Source organism: Dicentrarchus labrax, unplaced genomic scaffold, assembly GCF_905237075.1.
Source record: "Dicentrarchus labrax unplaced genomic scaffold, dlabrax2021, whole genome shotgun sequence".
NCBI lineage: Eukaryota > Metazoa > Chordata > Actinopteri > Moronidae > Dicentrarchus > Dicentrarchus labrax.
In genome coordinates, this window is record NW_026136713.1 from 26,972,704 (window position 1) to 26,992,046 (window position 19,343).

The 19,343-nt window shown below is 37.8% G+C and overlaps 1 protein-coding gene across 1 annotated transcript in view; it reads left to right on the forward strand.

The window, feature by feature from the left end:
- LOC127374565 (uncharacterized) overlaps nt 1–19,343 on the forward strand; it is a 323,387-nt gene that overhangs the window by 263,985 nt on the left and 40,059 nt on the right. The window lies entirely within an intron of this gene.

Sequence of the window (19,343 nt, forward strand, 5' to 3'; positions counted from 1 at the left end):
TAAATCATATTATGCACAACTGTATGTTATTGCCAGGTGTAATGTTTTATGGTTTTGGATTGAGACTGACCATATCTAAAAAAAAAAAACATCTGGAACACAGATAGAACAAAGTGTGCAAATTGTACAGACTGGTGTGCTGAAGACCTTGAATAACAAATGAACAGCTACTTCAGGCTTAACCAGAGTTCAGCCTTCTGCCTTTTAATCTCCAAATATATAAACCTTGCCTGTATGTGGCTCCAGGCTGTACCAGGTTTATTCTGCATCAACACAGAGGGCCCATTTGCAAGCATCTGTTCCTACTCTCACATCAATTCTCTAACTGTGACACCAAATTCTGTGACTGCACTTTTAACAACCTCACCAGCTTTTCTCATGACACATTTTAATCTATGCTTAACTGTGCAGTAAGAGGGACAGAATTATCAGATACTAGCCACAAGCATTAGATTAGACTTAATGCATGGCTTCAATGTTTAGATGGTGGGGTTGTTTAAAAATTCAACAAGCTCAAACTCTATACTTAACCACACATTCAGAGAATAAAAAATGATAAGGCCTGACGTCTCTGCTGGTTGACTGGAAACCTTGTGTTGAAGGAAATTACTCCGCCCAAAGAAATATTGCTCCATCAAGTAACTCCCTGTACAACCACAACTTGTTGTTTTTACATTTTTGTTTAAGAATGGATTAAACATACAATCGGCATCTTAATTAGTGAGCCAGAGGTACTGGAAGGCATATTTGGTTTCAGGCTTATAGTAAGCTAAACTAATCAAATTTCTAAATATGCCTTTAAAGGTCCAGGTGTATAAAACTTAGAAGGATCTATTGGCACAAAATGAATTTAGCTGGCTCTGCATAGAGCCTTTCACATTTTTGTGCGAGTTCTGCAGCTTTTAGCAGTTCTTTTACATGCGTGGTTGAGGCAAGTAGTTTCAATTGGTTGCAAACTATAACTTCACCACTAGATGTTAGTGATACCCACTGGTCCTTTAATGTTAAACTCCCCGATTCAGTTGTACCCTCTCTGGTCCTATTTGAGGCCTGAACATTAAACCTGCTGTTGAAACATTTATTGAAAATGGTACCTTAAATTAAAGAAAGTTTTATGCTCAAAATGGAATGTTTGCTTTTGGGGTGAGATAACTAATCTATACAAAAGAAAAAAGAAAGGATAATTTAAACAACTAAACCTTCTTGACTAAAGAGTAACAAAAGAAAAGATGTGCAGTGAGAAAGCTTCTGCTCCTGAACTGACAGGCCAGTAGTGAGCCTACTATATATCCCACTCCCCTTTACGTAAGACAGGAGTAGAAAATACACACAAAAGGGTAAGAGTTAGACTTCTTATACAACAATTTTCACTTAAAAAAGGATGCTATAGGCAAAAAAGGAAGAAGAAAGTTTCTTAAAGGGCCACTAAAATAACAAAATTTGTTTTTAAAAATATTGCAGAAGGCTTGTCTCATTTATGCGCAAATAGTACTTTTTGACATTCATCACCTCACATTTAGAATCCAGTTTGTAGCTTCTGTGCCAGCTTGAAGGGGACCTTTAAGAATTGATTGCACAAGTGATTACATGGAAATGATGGCACTTTTCATGCTTCCATTAGTTCCTGCTTTGAATATTTGAAATAACAAGGACTGCATGCCGACACTTATGGGAGATAACTACTGCTGACAGTAAAAGCAGAGGTTTTGAAAAATATCTTCTCAGGTGAATTGAGTCTTGGTGAAATTACATCCTGCTTGGGATCACCCTGAAAGAACATGATGTTCTGGGATTTGTTTCATTATTTTCATGGCTGGAGATTATGCATAATTAATACAAAATATTTCATGAAACCGTCTATTTATGCTATGAAAATATCAACTGTAAATATAAAATGTGGAGAACCAGATGAAAAAAGGTTTTCTCATTTACTTGTCCATTTTTGGACACAAAGGGGTTTATGCAGGATCCTGGTTACATATTGTTGCTATTTGATGAAAGCCATGCATTTCTAAATTTGACATTTTTGAAAAACGTAATGTCTGAGAGTTCCTTTATTCATGGGTTGAGGAAACTCCTCTACTTCTAAAGCTACATAAACCATTTGAAAACCATTGTAGAATTTGAAAAATGCATTGTGACAAAGCAGAAAGCAGGGCTTTCTCTCTTAACTTATGAAGAGGCAATGTTTTGGAGATACATGGTTTTCACAGGACAGAGACAATATGCTGCATAAAGATGGAAGATATTCATGAATAAGAATGTAATAAAGCCGAATAAATGATTTCCCTTTTTAATTCTCTTAAGACGTGAAGGAAAGATTCTACTAAAGGTAAACACATTTAATCCATTACAGTGTTAGAGAGCGTGGGGCAAATTAATATATGGGAGCATTAGGCTAATGATTCCACAGTTTGTAGCTACATGATTAATTACAGGTGCACACAAACTCATCAGACAAATAACAAGATGCAGTGCGCACCCACACACCCACCCACCCACACACACACACACACACACACACACACACCGCCACACACACATAAGAGGACACATTTACTGACAATTAGCAGCACACGTGCATGGCAGGACATGCATATATATAACCTCTGCAGTCTCATTATTATGCTCAGTCATGACCTATTCCATCTCTCACACTCACACATAGCCTACATATAAATTATTTTAAAGAGCGCAGGAAAAATGAAGACTGATTGGTGTAACGTCATTTACTTCATAGATGGTTGCCATGGGTGCCAAGCATCCAAGTATTCAAGATGCTCTCGGTTGAGATGTTTTAATGGATGTGGCATTTCTACATGCTGAAGCCATATGATTTGAAACATGTAAAGAATGTTTCCAAGTCAGGGTGCAAATTAAACCAGGAGTATGGCTCAAAATAGTTGAAGTGATACAGTTTTCCCTAATGATCAGAATATGTGCAGCAGAGGCTAAAATATGCTCATTTTCAGTCTCTATTATGGGTCGAGCTACAAAAGCATTGAATCCTACATTTTTCATGATGCAACTGAGCAGCGTCTCACATTTGATCACTTTGCCTGATAAACTGCTCTAGTACTAGATTCAAGCTTTGCTTTTTTTTATTTTTTTTTGCCACGCAGTCCTTAGTCTTATTATACTCAGAACATAACAAGTACGTTACTAAAAGGTAAAGAGTGCCCATTTAAGGACCAGTGTGTAGGATTTAGTGGCACCTAGAGGTGAAGTTGCAGATTGCAACTAACTGAACACCGCTTGGATCTGTATTTCACAATTTGGAGTGAGAACTGGCTGTGAAGAGTGATGGGGAAGTGAGTGGGAGTGTGGTTTGTCTGTGCTGGGCTATTGTAGAAACATGGTGATTCAACATGGTGGACTCCATGGTCCAAGGTGACCTGCAGCATCCAGCTCATTCTAAGGTAATGACAACAACAATTCAGGTGAATACACACTTATACCTATGAATATTAGATTCCATTTCTGCCAATACATCCTCCTAAATGTTACACACTGGACCTTTAAAGATGCATTAATTACTTTTTTGGCCACTTGTAGGTAGAGGAACAAGCTGTTAATACAATATTAACATAAAATCACCTTGTGGAGATTGGGTTAGCAAGCAATTGCTTATTTATACAGCAAGTGAATAGAGCAACATTAACATCTTTAGCTCTGTTTTTGGTCTCCACCAACTCCTGGGGGAGATGTGTGTTTCTTCAGCTACTAAATGCTTCACTATGTTCTCTAGCCAATTGTCGTTTGGCTTAAAAAAAATAGCTTAATTAAGTTAAGTTGTACTGAACTACACCTGCAAACCGTAGCTATCTCAGTGGTGCTAGGTGAGCTAGCTAATGTTACAGCTCAGCCGAGGAGGACGCGATGAAAGAAAATAGTTCCCTCTATGAAACTTCTCACAACAAGGTCTGTGGATTATCTTCAGTAATATAGGTCATGATTACTGGAAAGAGATACTGCTGTTGAGTTTTTCTAATTTATTTTTTTGCACTTTGAGCTCCATCTGGATTTAGTGGAGGAAACATCTCTAAGGCCGATATCTCCAAAACTCAGCAACTCACACCAAAGCAATCTAGATGTATATATAGCACTACAGGTAAAAGGAAAAAAATGTATTTTTGATTTTTGGGTGAATTGTCCCTTTAAAGGTTGGTAAACTATAGCGGCCAAGGTTAAAAAAACAAACCAAAACTATTCTGACACTTACTAAATGGGAAGTAAACAGGAGTCTTTGGTGTCAAAGATAGAAAGTGCTCAGGTTAAAGTACGGGTTCACACAAAACAAGAGTCAGTTTAACTCTTAGTGCTGGAGTTTCTCAACATTTTTCTACCATTTGCTTTTTCATTCCTCTCTTGCACAGAGCTTTCTGTCATGGGGCATGGAGGGAAAATCACTACAGTGGGTAATGTGGAGATCGGGTAGTGAGTTGGAAGGAGAGGCCCTATTATATGCAACCACAGGTCAAACTGGTGCAACCAAACATTTATTATTTACCACTAGGAAACTCATGAAACTTATATCCAGTCACAATGCATCTTTGTGTCTGGATAGTTACTCAGCTGGCCATTTATCCTCTGCAGCATTACCGCTGTCTCTCTCTCTCTTCTTTGTCTGCCTTTCTAGAATGCATCAAGGCAATAGAAAAGGCCTGAGTGACTGGATTGTTGAACATAGTTGTCGCAATAACCGTGCCTAGTGTTTATTAAGGATGCTAGTGAAAAAACATGCCTGGTAATTTTCCTTTTTGGTGAGGGCAGAAATCCAATTTCAGTGCACACTGGAGTTGCCTTTTAATGTCAGGTATAAACATAATTCATCTATAAAAATGCTCTACAAGCATTTGTTACTGAGACATCACATTTCACTGATTAACTTGTCTCTAGATGGCATATGGTTGCAGACCACTGAACTAAATCACATTACGCACAACTTTATGTTATTTCCAGGTGTAATGGCAATTTTTCATTTTCTTATGGTTTTGGAGTTTCACCAAGTGATCAATTGTGTTTCAGTAACATCAGTCCTTTAGAACCCAGTGAGGTAAATCAGCTGGTCAATGTCTGACCATGTCTCAAGGAAACATTTGCAACACAGATAGGACAAACTGTGCAAAATGCACAAACTGGGACAGACCTTTATATAAGAGACTGTTTCTGTGCTAAAGACCTTGAATGACAAATTATGAACCACAGAGCGAGGCAGATGTGATGTACTGTATATGAGGCTACCAATCTATCCGTACTGACACCAGCCAGGGTCACACTGTATGTGCTTTGGGAACAATGGCGATAACTGTGGCGATAAGCTGTGTTCACTGATTCCTGGCTACACTGACTTGGACATGTGACATATCAAGGATAGCAGAGATTTATGGGATGTGACACAGTAAACACCAAATAGCCAACAAATATGGACAAAGTATGTGGTCTAAGGATGCACTGATCAGATTTACCAAACGGGTAGCGGTGCAAGTACTGACATGATTAAAAAGAGTGGTCATCATCCATGACAACAACAATCCGTTTTTTCTGTCAATGTCAAATTCTGATATTGCAATATTATCGTCTTTATTGTGAATCACAACTAACTGAACACCGCTTGCGTCTGTACTTCAAGGTCTGGAATGTGAATACCTGTGAATATTTTATTTCATGTCTGCTAATAGACCCTCCTAAATGTTACACACTGGACGTTTTAAACACGCCCGCCGATAGGGGGGGACAAAGTGGTCTGTTGCCCTGGGCCCAGGGTGGGGGGGGAATCATTTAAAAAAAAATGTAAAATAGGCCTATTTGTGGAAAGAAAATTTGTGTTCTTCCTAATTGTCCTTGAAATAGGGGTCAAGAACCCCCCCACCCCCAACACAAAAATGGTTTGGCCACTGATCGAAATTTTATGTTGTCGTTGATTCGAAGTTCAGTACGCTAAAAAAGTCCGGTCAGCACAAGTCCGGTGCTCAGAAAATAAAAGAAAAGAGAAGAGAAGAAGAAAATAAAGAGGCCTTAGAGATTTTAAATATTTAAAAAAAGGTGGTGACGGTGAAGCTGGAACTAGTAAAGTTAACGTAGAGCAAGGTAAGAAACAGCGCAGCCAACGTTTACCAGCCTTATAACGTAACCTAACAGGCCAGCTCTAATGTTAACGTCCATTAGCCTGTATAAAAGCCTGACACAACACGTTATCTCCGACAGAAACAGATGAGTTTGGTAGCTCCGTCAGAGAGGATGAGACAGAGAGGAGAGAGATCCAGCTGCAGGCAGGTGACGAGAGAAGAGAGAGAGAGAGAGAGAGAGAGAGAGAGAGAGAGAGAGACAGTCACAGTGGAGCGGGAGGGGCCCGCTGCCCCGTCGGAGAGTCTGAGCAGAATGGATCAGAGATCACACACTTAATTTCTCCGATCCTGCATTATGGCCAACTAGAATGACCGACTCTGAGTGAACCTCGAACATGTGATGGCGCCTTTCTCAGAGAGGGCAAAGGAATTGCCAGCACATGCAGAGGGCAGGGAATTCCCAAACTATCTGACATATTCCACATCCCACCATGGAAGGGAAAAAATCGATAGGGACTGGATAGTATAGCTCAAAAAAGGCCTTATTTTGCCTACCATGCTTGCTGTTCTCCTTTGAAGTAGAGAAAAAGTCAACTAGTGCACTAAATTCCAGAAATTTACAGAAAGCTTTATGATAGATTTCCAGAACATGAAAGAAACCGTGCACACAAACAGTGTTATTGGAAGGAGAGGAAGAGCAGAGGAAAAGGAGAGATCTGGGCGTGGGGGGGCCCATCTAAGATTATCTCGTCCCAGGCCCAGGTAAGACTGTCAGCTGGCCTGGTTTTAAAGTTACATTAATTACTTTTCTGGCCACTTGGGGGTAGAGGAAGAAGATGTAAACACAGCATTAACATAAAATCACCTTGTGGGGCTTGGGTTAGCAAGCAATTGCTTATTTACACATTGCAAGAGCAAGTGAATTGCAGTGCTGTAGTGCTTGAGTATGGGCTTGGACTCAAGACGTGTTTTCTGTTGTCTCAGACTTGTCTTGGACTGCTTGGTATTTGCTCTTGGACTTGGCCATTTGTCTCGCTAAATATTCTTGTTGAAGCAGCGTTTTTTTTATTTTGTAAATTCTTCCTTCAAAACACAAACCTCGATGAAGCACGCTTTTTAATTTTTTCCAGCATCTGTCACTGAAGAACAATTGAAATACTTAAATGATACATTACACATTACACTACGCTGTATAAACTTTAATTTGATCATTTTAATATAATAATGTTTATGTGTACACGTTACAAAGGGCTTCACACTGGGCCACGCCTTTATAACAAATAGATATTGCAGCAGTAGTGTCACATTCAGAGTTCTTCTATGTGTTCAACATATTGTTGTAAGTTCAAAACATATAAGCATTTTAGAAAGTTATGGCATGAGAGGAAAATGTGAAGTTGATCTTTGTCCTTAACCGTTTGTATTTGGTGGCTTTTTAAATGTTGCTGCCACAAGGAATTGTGGGACAGCACTAACTCCTTTAGTATTGTAAAGGATGGTCAAGTGTGTAAAAGAGATAAGAAAGGAAGCACTGAAGCACCTTTCCTCAGCATTTAGATCATTCGAACAGGACCCATTGACACACCAGAGCACATGGGGGAGGGGGAAACACAAGAAAAACACATGGGAATAGCCATGGCCATGACACGAAAAAAATATAGTGAAGTTAAAAAAATGTCCTCTGAACTATAGTAAAGTAGAAGTGTAAAGTGGCATAAAATACTGACATAAAGTACAAATAGCTCAGTCTTGTACTTAAGTGCAATACTGGCACTGGCACGGTACTGTCCACACCTTGAAATATGAATCCGTCTGTATGCAGAGCCTTGTCTTTAATGACCAGTATAGCACTTTAAATTCATTGTAATTGGAGTGTTCTCTGGTGACATAGCATACATAAATGTGTCCTGCTGCATCTGATTCTGTGACCAGTAGCAGAGCAGTAAAGCAATATTTCAGTTTCCTCTAATTCTCTTCACACACTCCATTCAGTCTGCGAACACTGAGAGGACAGATCAGAAGTGGTGTGTGTGTGTGTGTGTGTGTGTGTGTGTGTGTGTGTGTGTGTGTGTGTGTGTGTGTGTGTGTGTGCACAACTGCATTATCAAAATACACACTATGTTGCTCCCTACAGTCCTCCCTCTCTCTGATAAAGTGTTATATCATCTGGGCTAAAACCAAACCATGAATTAAGGCCTGGCCTCCAAACCTGACACAGCCTGCTCTTGGAAACTATACACATACACACGCACACACACACACACACACACACACACACACACACACACACACACACACACACACACACACACACACACACACACACACACACACTCCCAAGCCATCTGGCAGGATGGACTGACAGGATTGTTTTTCGAGTAGACCTTTGCTGTTGTCCTCTCTTTATTTTTTTGCACTACAGGAAAGTATAACCTCCAGGTGATGCTCATCATACCACAAATAATAGATATGAATCTGCTCAGGGATTTATTTTTCCCTTAAAGTGCTATATTCTCAAGCAGCATACATCAGTGTCATACTATTCGCTATGATTTATGTGAACAGTTTATATTGTATAATCATATTGAACTGTTCTAATAAAACCAGTTAAACTTGGTGTAAACAGAGTGTATTAGTGAATGACACTTAACACTTGCTGTAATCTATTTTTATTGTCCTGTGTGGGGGGCTAGGGGGCAGAAATATTACAAAACAAACTACAAAACTAACATTGCAGCAGACTGTTGTCCAGTTTTACAATCAGGATGCAGAAAATTGTTGTATTTATATCCAGCAGAGTCCAAAATTCCATCTGTGGTTTGGTCTATACCAACTACTGAGAATAAAATATGTAATTCTCTTACGATGGGATGTTGTATAATTGATAAAGGTGGGCTTAAAAACAGGGTTTTATACCTGTAATTAGATTATTAAGATTGTACACTGAAGTCTGTACATGTAAACCCCACGCTGAAAGCTTGCATATTTAGGAATGTGGTTACGGGTTTAATTTTATAGGTTGCCAACCTCTGTTTTTTTAAGTTTGTGCATTCATTTGAGGCTTACAAGCTTATTTTCACAAGTCTTGCGGTAGAGAAAAGCATGCAGGCCTTTTCACAGGTTGGTTTGTTTTGCACAGAACTTTGTAAGAAACACTGAGTGCTTCAAATGCTAATGTGGTGGTTTCTGTGGGCTTATAATGACCTATAGTCACCATTAGTTAATTTGTCTAAGATCTTTTTTGGAAACATCTACCTAAAGAATTTGAATGCAGACAGAGTCAGAGACATAGTAAAAAAGACATTCTTTACTTAATTAGAAGTACAGAAAAAAAGGCTGGATTTTAATCGTCGTAAGTCTGAATTTTGGGGAGAAGGGGCACAATTAACAATTTTGAGCTAAAAGTAATATTACTAGTAGTGTAACTAATTACTTTTGGCAGGGGGTAATAAGTAAAGTAATAATATTACTTTTGAAAAGAGTAATGAGTAATAAATAATTTTTTTGAGTAACTACCCCAACAATAAGGGCTCGAATCTCCTTTGAGCGTCCGTCTTGTTACATTGTTTTCATCGTTACATCTGTCATGCGTAATGTACACCTGGCCTTGATGTTGGGAAGGCGTGCAATGATGCAAAATAATAATAATAGAAATCAATAATTCTCCTCAAGTGCATTAAAACTAAAGGAGCCTGTTTGAAAATGGAAGGAGCAGAAAGTACAGATATTTGTGTAAAAATGTAACATGTAAAAGTAAAAATCTGTCAGAAAAACAAATACTCAAGTAAAGTACAGATACCTAAAAATAAAATTAAGTACAGTAATGTATTACCTTATTTACCAAAAAGAAGCTAAATTAAACCAAAGGATGCATGTATCTGGAAATTAGTGTTGATTCTCAGTGGGTTTCACACTAGAGGCAATCCCATTCCACAGTCATTTGATAACAAAGTAAAACATATGACTGAGTGAACCTTAGATCACAGGCTCAAATAGACAGCATGAATTGACCTGTGTTAAGTGTTATTTCTGTAGGCTCATAATTGAAAGGTGAAGCTGGCGTTTAGATGTTCGTAAAGGTCTAGAACGGCCTTGTAGTAAAAATTAAATGACAACCTTCTTAAAAATACTTCATAAAACAGTAAAGACTTCTATCAAGACAACTTTCTGTAAAATGAGAAAGCCAGAACTGTCAGCCCTAAACTAATGGAGGTAAAGTCCTTGATAGTGATCAATAATTCAGCCATGTGCAGATACTGTATATTATTGCCAGTAAAAGTCTTTCTTATTGGCCCTCTAACTATCCAGCAGACTGATTCTCCTGTGGTAACAGAAAATTATTTGATAGCTGCGACTAAATGTGCTCTACTTTTCAGTAATTGAATCATGTGTCAGCATATACAGCAGCTTGGATAGGCCAAGTTGTGTGTGTGTGTGTGTGTGTGTGTGTGTGTGTGTGTGTGTGTGTGTGCGCGCACGCATGTACTGATGATCCTTGAGAAGCTGGCAGCTTCAGCAAATGGTGATTAGTGGTGATTAGCATCAAACACCTGCATATTCACATCAGCAACCAGCTTAACTGGTAATATTGACGGTAATGTTGAACATGGCCATATTTTGTACTAGATAGCATAAGTACACCCAAACACACACAGGGTTCATTCTAGAGAAATCCGTTCTTGCAGTCACAACTGATACAGCAATGCAATGAATGCTTAGTGTTTTAGCTAAAAGCCATTATGAATAAATGATTAGAGCTCCAGACTGGTGGATAACACTTTACAGAAGACACACTCCCCAAAATGAATTGTGTGTTCTACATGTCCATTTATCTTCATGAAACAATTACCAGTCTTCTCTGGACTGTAATTTAGTGTGCTTATTGATGTAGGATATTTTAGGGGATGTAATGGAGGCAAACCCACCTAAACCCAGTTTACCCTCCTCTTTATGTGGAAGCACTGACATTGACAAAGATGATATGCAGCTTCACCTCAGAATCCAAAGTAATTAAATGTACAAGAGTTTTACTTTTACATGGTTTTTGAGTTTTTGGTTTCATGCCTCTTTTGTTTACAAGTGGTGCATCACAGAAAATGAGAAACAATTTTAAAACAACTATAACGTTATAGTTTAACTCACAAATCTTGTCTGAGCCATAGTGGTGGTGCAGTGAGGAACAGCCTGATTAGGTGATGTGTATTTAAATATCTCAACTTAAGCCCACAGATCAATTCGAGAAGACCCTTTGACATATTTATTACTACACTTTCCACCCGCCCAGTCTTCTCCAGTCCCACTCCACTCATAAATATGTTTCTCTTCTTGTTCCTACACTTGGATGTTTGAGCTTCACTGAGCAGAGTGACTCCAAAATTGAAGTCTTCAAATCCCACAAGAGCACTTCAGAAGCAGACCATCTTCAGAGTGTGTTGCTTGCCTGACGTTGTTTACGTGTGAACTTTATCCTTATAAGGGTACAAAACTGAGTGTCTCTATATTTTAAATTTCCTCTAACCTGCCTCTGTCTGACTGACTTATGGCCCTGTTGCCACTATGTTGATGCAGCATCAAAATTCAATCTGGAGTCTTCACGCAGTATTTCATTTTGAAAATTGACCGGATTCTCTATGTCGTTTCTGTGACTTCCTGCCAGTATATATATACTGTCAATGTTGGAAACCCAAATAATTATGAATAAAGTGAACACAACTAATACATACAAAAAAGGCATTTGAGAAAATTGGATTTGTGTGATGAGTTAAGTGTCTTGTGTCAGCAGGTAGCAGTGTTAGCAGTATGGCATGAACATTTCTCAGATACAGTAGTGGGAATGTAAGAATAATTCCTTTAACATCGGATCTTATGATAACATATATTTCAATTCCACAAGTGTACCTTCCTACTGACCATTTGTCTTCATTTCAGAGTGGTTGTCACTTTTTATATTATTTTATGTGGTGCAGTATTATATACATTATGTTATTATATTTGCATCTTTGGCCTGTCGTATTTTTTCTCGGCCATTTAGAACTGTATGTAGCTGCCTAGGAACTCAGAGCTATCATTACAGCCACTATTAGGGGGCATTATAACAAGAAACCTCTCATAGGACCATTACAAGTCATGATACATATCCATGTCACATTTGCTTGAGTGCATACTGAATAAAAGGATTTCACTTTGTATCTCAGTGCGGGTTCACATGACATTAGGTTGCACAGCCTCTGCTTAACATGAATGTTTTTAGTGGATACTGCTTACTGTAAAACAGATATAATGTATGGCTTTAGAGCTGGACATGCTGTATAAACAGTAGGGAGAGGGTGATAATGTGTGAAACTGCACACACACACACACTATGTAGGCATCAGAGTGTATACAGTATACTGTGTTGCACTGGTTGTTTATTTAATAGAATATAGACACTGGAAATGGCAAAGAGCCCAGCTGGACATGATGTATGACACCAGGAGACTGCAGCAGGAAGAGAGAGAGACAGAGCGCCCTCAAACACACACACTACATACACAAACGACTCTATATTTCACCCTACCCATACTTGTGGCCAGCTGGAGCTGTGCTGTATGGTAAATGGTAAATGGACCTGTACTTGTATAGCGCCTTTCTAGTCTTCCGATCACTAACATGCCACATTCGCCCTGTATAAAATCATAAACTGCTGCAGAGAGGGGGGGTGTACTGTAAGTACGGAGGGAGACTGACAAAGAGAGACAGACAGAAAAGGAGGGAGAAAGGGAAGTACAGAGAAAGTAACAAACTGGGACAGGGAAGAAAAGAGCAGGGAGAAAGAAATATAGATATATAGAGGAAGAGGATGATAAAGAGGAAGTAGTGGAGAGAGTGTGTGAGAGAGAGAGAGGTTAGACTGCAATGCTGCAAAAATTGTATTAGAGATTTTTATAGCTGTACCTGCCACTCAGGAGACATCAGTAGACCTCTACTGACACTCTGTGGGCAAAGAAGGTAAGAGACAATCAGTGGTGCAATGTAACTAAGTACATTTACTCAAGTACTGTACTTAAGTATAACATTTAGGTACCTGTGCTTTCATTTTCTGCTCCATTGTTTTGTTGTTTGAGCCCGAATTATGTTAATCAAGGGCCATTTTTCTGCAGAATTAGTACTTTTATTTTTAAACTCCAAGTGCATTTTGCTGATAAGTAGTATTTTGAATGCAGGAATTTCACTTGGCAAAACCAAAAAGGATTCAGTATTTCCCCAAAAGGCTTTTATTCCTTATTTATAATATATAATTTATTGTATTTATAAAAAATGCAAAAAGAACCAAACAGTAATGAAGACTGTGTTTTGTAATGTTAAAACTTTCCCTGTGAGCTCTGTTTGCGGAAAATACTGGCTGTAAGACCCTGATCACAGGGTTGCTAACGCTGTCTTGTAGCTTCTAGTTTTGTCCTTTTTCGCAGCAGATATTTTGACTCATCCTTGTAAAAAAAAAAAGCACATAATTAATTACATTAACAATTTCAATTCTAGTTTCCCAGTAAGTCACAATGGTGATCCAGCATGCACAGTACCATCACCCTGACACTGAAGCAGCTAATGGAATTCATCATTAACATTTACACCTGTGATTTTCCTATTGTGACAAAGACCTGCTGCACATAAACAAAGAGTCTGAGTCAAGATGATTTCAGTATAAGCATGCCAACACAGGTATAGCTAATTACGCCTCTGCTAGGGTGGGCGGAGCCATGCGGGTATTTCTGGAGGTCACTGAACTTCATGAACCAATGAGAATCACATACTGTGGGTGTAACTTCTCCCACCCTAACAGGTGCAAAAAACTGACTAATAGCAGGGTCAATTAAGCAGTTTGTGCAAGCCCACACAGTCCTCAGAAGAGTCCTGCTAATCACGCTAATTAAGGCTCAAGACTCAAACATTAAGACTCCTACAGTCTAGAAAGTTCTTAACTTTGGACCCCCTTAAAGTCCATACCTCCTCGCTCTTTTCAGTCTGCCGTTCCAGTGACTGGATCTAGTTGCAAAAGTCGCTAAAACTGCACACCCTTATTCCATTATCCTCCTTTAATAACTCAGTACACGCGTGAGTTTCTGATCACTGCACCAGCTTTTGAACCTGCCTCTCACAGGTAACACAGTATTTCAATCTTTGTTGTGCACATACTGTATATATTGTGCTATGTTAACTCTGATTAACTGTATTGATTTTTGCATTAGCTATGTATGCATGTATTACTTGTGGTATCAGCTTGCCTCCTGTTGCTGCCTCTTGGCCAGGTCGTCATTGTAAATGAGAACTAGTCCTCTATTAGACTTACTGTAGAGGCTAAACTGAAATCTAGTCTTCTGTTGTTTATGCCAAGTGCCATCTGGAATAATACACCACACTTCTTTTGTGAGAAATGAATATACACTGGCTCTTGTCATGGGTATACGTCATCTGGCAGTACCAAGTCCACGAACTATTGCTATTGCTGATTTAGAACCTTTTTGGTTGTTGAAGGTATTGTTGTAGGCTACCTGTTTAATTGTTTTCATATGTAAAATCATTTCACTTGAGTCTGAGTTTTATATTTAGCTTGCTTTCTGTTATCCTGATTTATTGATAACTGTGATTTTAAATGTATGTTTTTGTTGTTATTGTTTTTGTGTGGATCCCAGGAAGGCTAGCTACCACTTTAAGCCAATGCTTATGGGGGTCCAATTTAAGGATAAAGCAGAAAGAATTGACTTATCTGGTTAAATAAAGGTATAAAAAGCTAAAATGTCACAATCTGAGATCTATATTGTATATATTCCATATTGTGGTGGAGGAAGTATATAAAAAAAAATACAGAATATAAAAACACAAGTTAAATTTAGTATTAACTTTAGTATCTAATCGGATTGTTTCTCCAGCATTCCTCACCTATGTCACACTCGTCTGGCGGGTTTGGTGTCAGTTAGTACGGTCGTCAGTTTCGTTCTCGCATAGAACTCCAAGCAGTGTCAATGACTCCAGCATCACAAGAGATCAGACGTTTGCAGGCAAAAGGGACTTCCTTCCCCTCAGTCTGTTCCTTCTATTGATTTAAATCTTGTTGAAGATTTAACAGAGGTTACACGGGTCTCAGCAGATGAGGCACGAGTAATGGAGAGTGACAGGATAGTGGATGTGTCTGAGACAGGGTGTAGACTGTCTTGAGCTCTCAACCTGTTTGGAAATTACTTCAAACTCTGAACACCACCGAGTTGATTTCTGCTTTTATGTGTCTTGATAGCAGGGTGTTAGACAGACCAGCGTTCTATCATTTTTCATTGATTTCTGGGGCTGTAGGACAGAGCTAAATGATTGTCTCTGGAAAAAGGCAAAGAACTTTAGCTGCAATGAACACTACAGACTGGACTAGAATCTGATGGTACTACAGTAAAGTCACTGTACATATGATTAAGTCACCTGAAGGCTCCTGAAATATTTGTTGAAGGATTGAAGTTAAAATTGGAAGTTTTAATTTAAAACAAACATGGTTAAAGCCTTTCATTTAACTTGGAAAGCATCCAGCACGCTGTCCATCAGCTGACTCATTCACCATCATCAATGCTCAGTTGTTGGTTTTTTTTGTAATTGCAACTTGGAGATTTTCATTTAAACAACATTTTGTGTTACTTTTTAAAAAATATGGAGGATTTTAATGTAGCTCATTTAGATTTGTGTGTGTGTGTGTATGTATATATATATATATAATAAAGATTCTAGCCTGGAGCTTTAATGGTAAGGTTATACCAGAGGGTGGCAGTAAAAAACAAAAACAAACCAAAACAGAAGCAGGAAAGGGAGAGAAATAGGGAGACAGAAAAATGGAGAGTAGATAAAGAGGTTGAGACAATGGGAGATAAAGATGTGAGTGAAAAATAGCCTGCAGCCTGTTACAGGCAAGGTTCTCATGTTCAAATAAATCTAAACTAAAAATCTAGAATTTAGAAAACCAAAACTAAATGAACTATATTGTGTATTGCAAAATTAATTAAAATAAAATCAAAATATATAAAAACCTAAAAACTAAACTGAAACAAGCAAACACTCTGTGAAAACTGACTGCTAAACTGAAAGCGTTTAAATAAAAACTGGATTGTGGATGGTAAATGGACCTGTACTTGTATAGCACCTTTCTAGTCTTCCAACCACTCAAAGCGCTTTTACACTACGTGCCACATTCACCCTTTCACACACATTCACTCAGTGACGGCAAAGTCCATCCAACAGAAACTAACATTCATACACACTCACACACTGGTTGTGATTGGTTGGATGAAAATTACAACTGGTCACAGAGCCCCCAGAAGATAGAGTGACAGATACTAAAGGAAGGAGCAATTATATAATAGTTGACACTTTTCCTGTTCCTGTTTCCTGTTAGTGAGGGTGGGACACTTACGTTATACGTTATAGCTCCCCTTGTAATTTCAGATTATTTTTTCCCTGTCCAATAAGATCACAACATTTGAGTTAAATAAGTTCTATATAAAATCGGAGGAGTAAGCAGTACAGAATCTGCAGTGCAACATGTTTTTACAACTCCACAGTTTACAGTTGGTCTTTAATGATTCTCTGACATTTAAGCGACTTGCATGTAGTGTTGCTTTCGTCAACGAAAATTATGACTAAATATCATCGTCAACCAACCTTTATCACGAGACAGAAACGAGACGCAACATAAATGGTGGTCATGTGACGAAAACTATAATCAAACATATAATGCAATATTGTTGACGAATAAAAACGGGACTAAATGTGGTTTGCAAAATAAAAACTCTGCTAAAATATCTCTTCATTTTCGTTGACCAAGACGAGACAAAATGTTATAACGTTATTTCATCTCACTATTATTATTATTTTGAAATATTTCTGTTTCCTGAGTCTCGGGGCTGCATCAGCGCAGACGCAGGCTACGTCACTTCCTTATTCCCCACTCGCGGCATTATAGAAGAATATTATATTATTATTATTATTATTATTATTATTATTATTATTATAGAATATTAGAAGATGCAGCTGCGGTGGGTTAACGTTAGTCACAGACACACACATTTTATTGGCACTTTTTTATTATGTTATTGTAGCTCGAGCATTCAAGCACCTTGTTTCTCTTTAAGTGAAACTTTAATGTAATGTCATTTTTTTCCGGCATTGTCATTTGAAGCTATTTTATTTATTTATTTTATTTAAATTTAAATTCAAATCAGAGCATCTTCCTTGTCTGGAATTGAATATATTTTTGAGTCTATAAGGTAACAATAATATAATAATAAGAACCTTGTTTGACTTGAGGAATGGGTGACTTAAAAGAAAATGTTGGTTTTGTCTATACTAGGTACTTGTACTATATTAACTGGGTTAAATAGAATTGCATTACTAAATAGAGACTAAAATACAATTTTCATTGACTAAAACTAGACTAAAATAGTCAGGATAATTCTGACTAAAATGCTCAGACCTTTAGTCGACTAAATCTTGACTAGAATAAAAAGAGTATAAACGTGACTAAAACTAATAAAAACTAAAATGACAGTGTGACACAAAGACTAGACTAAAACTAAAATTAAAACAGGCCGCCAAAAACAACACTACTTGCATGGACTGCATGAATACCTGGGGGGATTCTTGAATATAATTTAATTAAATCGCAGTTGAAACTTGTCAATACAACACAATTCACAGTCAGACTGTTTATTTTTTCATTTTAATACATTATTCCTGATGAGAGGAGCTGCTTCAAGTCTCATCACAAAACTGACTGAAGTGGCAGAAACAATTACAGACTGGTTTCAAGAACAAAGGAAGAGTGATAAAAACGCTGATTCAAGCAGAAGAGCAAAAAAAAAAAAAAAGACAATCTGCATTTCAGCAATGATATAAAAGTACAAGTGTGTCATCAAATCCTTAATTTTACTTTTAGCATTTTTTTTACATGTTGTTTGTGGATGGAAGGACAGAACCAAACAGGATGAGTGTGGAAATTGAAGCTGAAGTAAAACCAACAACAAATAAACATGATATTAAAAGAAATGAGACGCCTGCCAGTGGAAATGTGCCTTCAAGCTATCCATTCATCTAATTCAAAGTTCAAAAACTCATATTCTGCAAGTTTGAAAGAGCTTCATAATTAACACTGCACGCATTTATTAATCACAGATGTTTTATGTAGCCGTTAATCATTGTAATATTCATAATGTTGAGTAATTTCATTGAAGTTTTAACCACAATTTCGCATAGTTAACTGAAAACAAACACAGAAAAACAACAAAGGCATATTCTGGATAAAACCCCAAAATGCTGATCAAAAGAACCTGCAGGGAAAAGAGAAAAAACTAATATTTCAGCGTAAAGGATTGAGGTTGTTCAGTTTTCAAGATCCATTAACTTCAAGTGGCGTTATCCTGTTGTTTTAAACTCTAGAGAAGTTGTGTTTAGTAGTAAGAGCTTCACGTCATTCATATATGCTAGATTTTAAATGTATGTAATAGCATAATGCAAAATGTTACTCTTAATGTCAAGAACATGCTGTCAAACCATTGTCCTTTTACAGAGATAATGATGGAAGAACAATCAGAATATTTTCATATCAATGCTGAATTGCTACTCAATCTATGATAGGAATGGAAGTATCATATAACAATATTTGTTTCGTGATATTGTATAGATTCTCAAACAGATCCCACTGTCCTGGTTGCTTAAGAAAACTCAGATTTTATGCATATGATAGTGTGTTCTTTATATCATGACAGTTTCTCTAAAAATAGATAAATTAATAAAAAATGCAATACTTGCTTACAGTATTGAAATATATTGAATCGTAACTGCTGTATCGTGATACATATCGTACTGCTCTCACAGCCTGAATCTACAACCTCTTTATCTCTGACATAACACAGTGGCAACTCGCCCATCTGCTAGTAAAGGAATTTTCCGTGGTTTGGGGCTGTGTCTGGAAGATTGGATCTTACGGTTTTGCAATTAAAATTTTTAGAAAACTGTCAGGTAAAATGTTATGCAACCATCAGCCCTCAGTTTACAGCACTGCTATCCAACAGTTGGGGGTTCAAACTCAAAAATCCATACAATATCACAAAACTAAATATTGTGATACAAAAATGTTCAAAGTTTTCTTACACCCCTATGTGGTGTGCGATATTTGTAGGACTGGGTGGTAAGCCACCCAAAGCTTGATGCGTTTCATTTTTACAATCAGTTTAGTGAATGATGGCCTAAACAACAGCCACACTCATT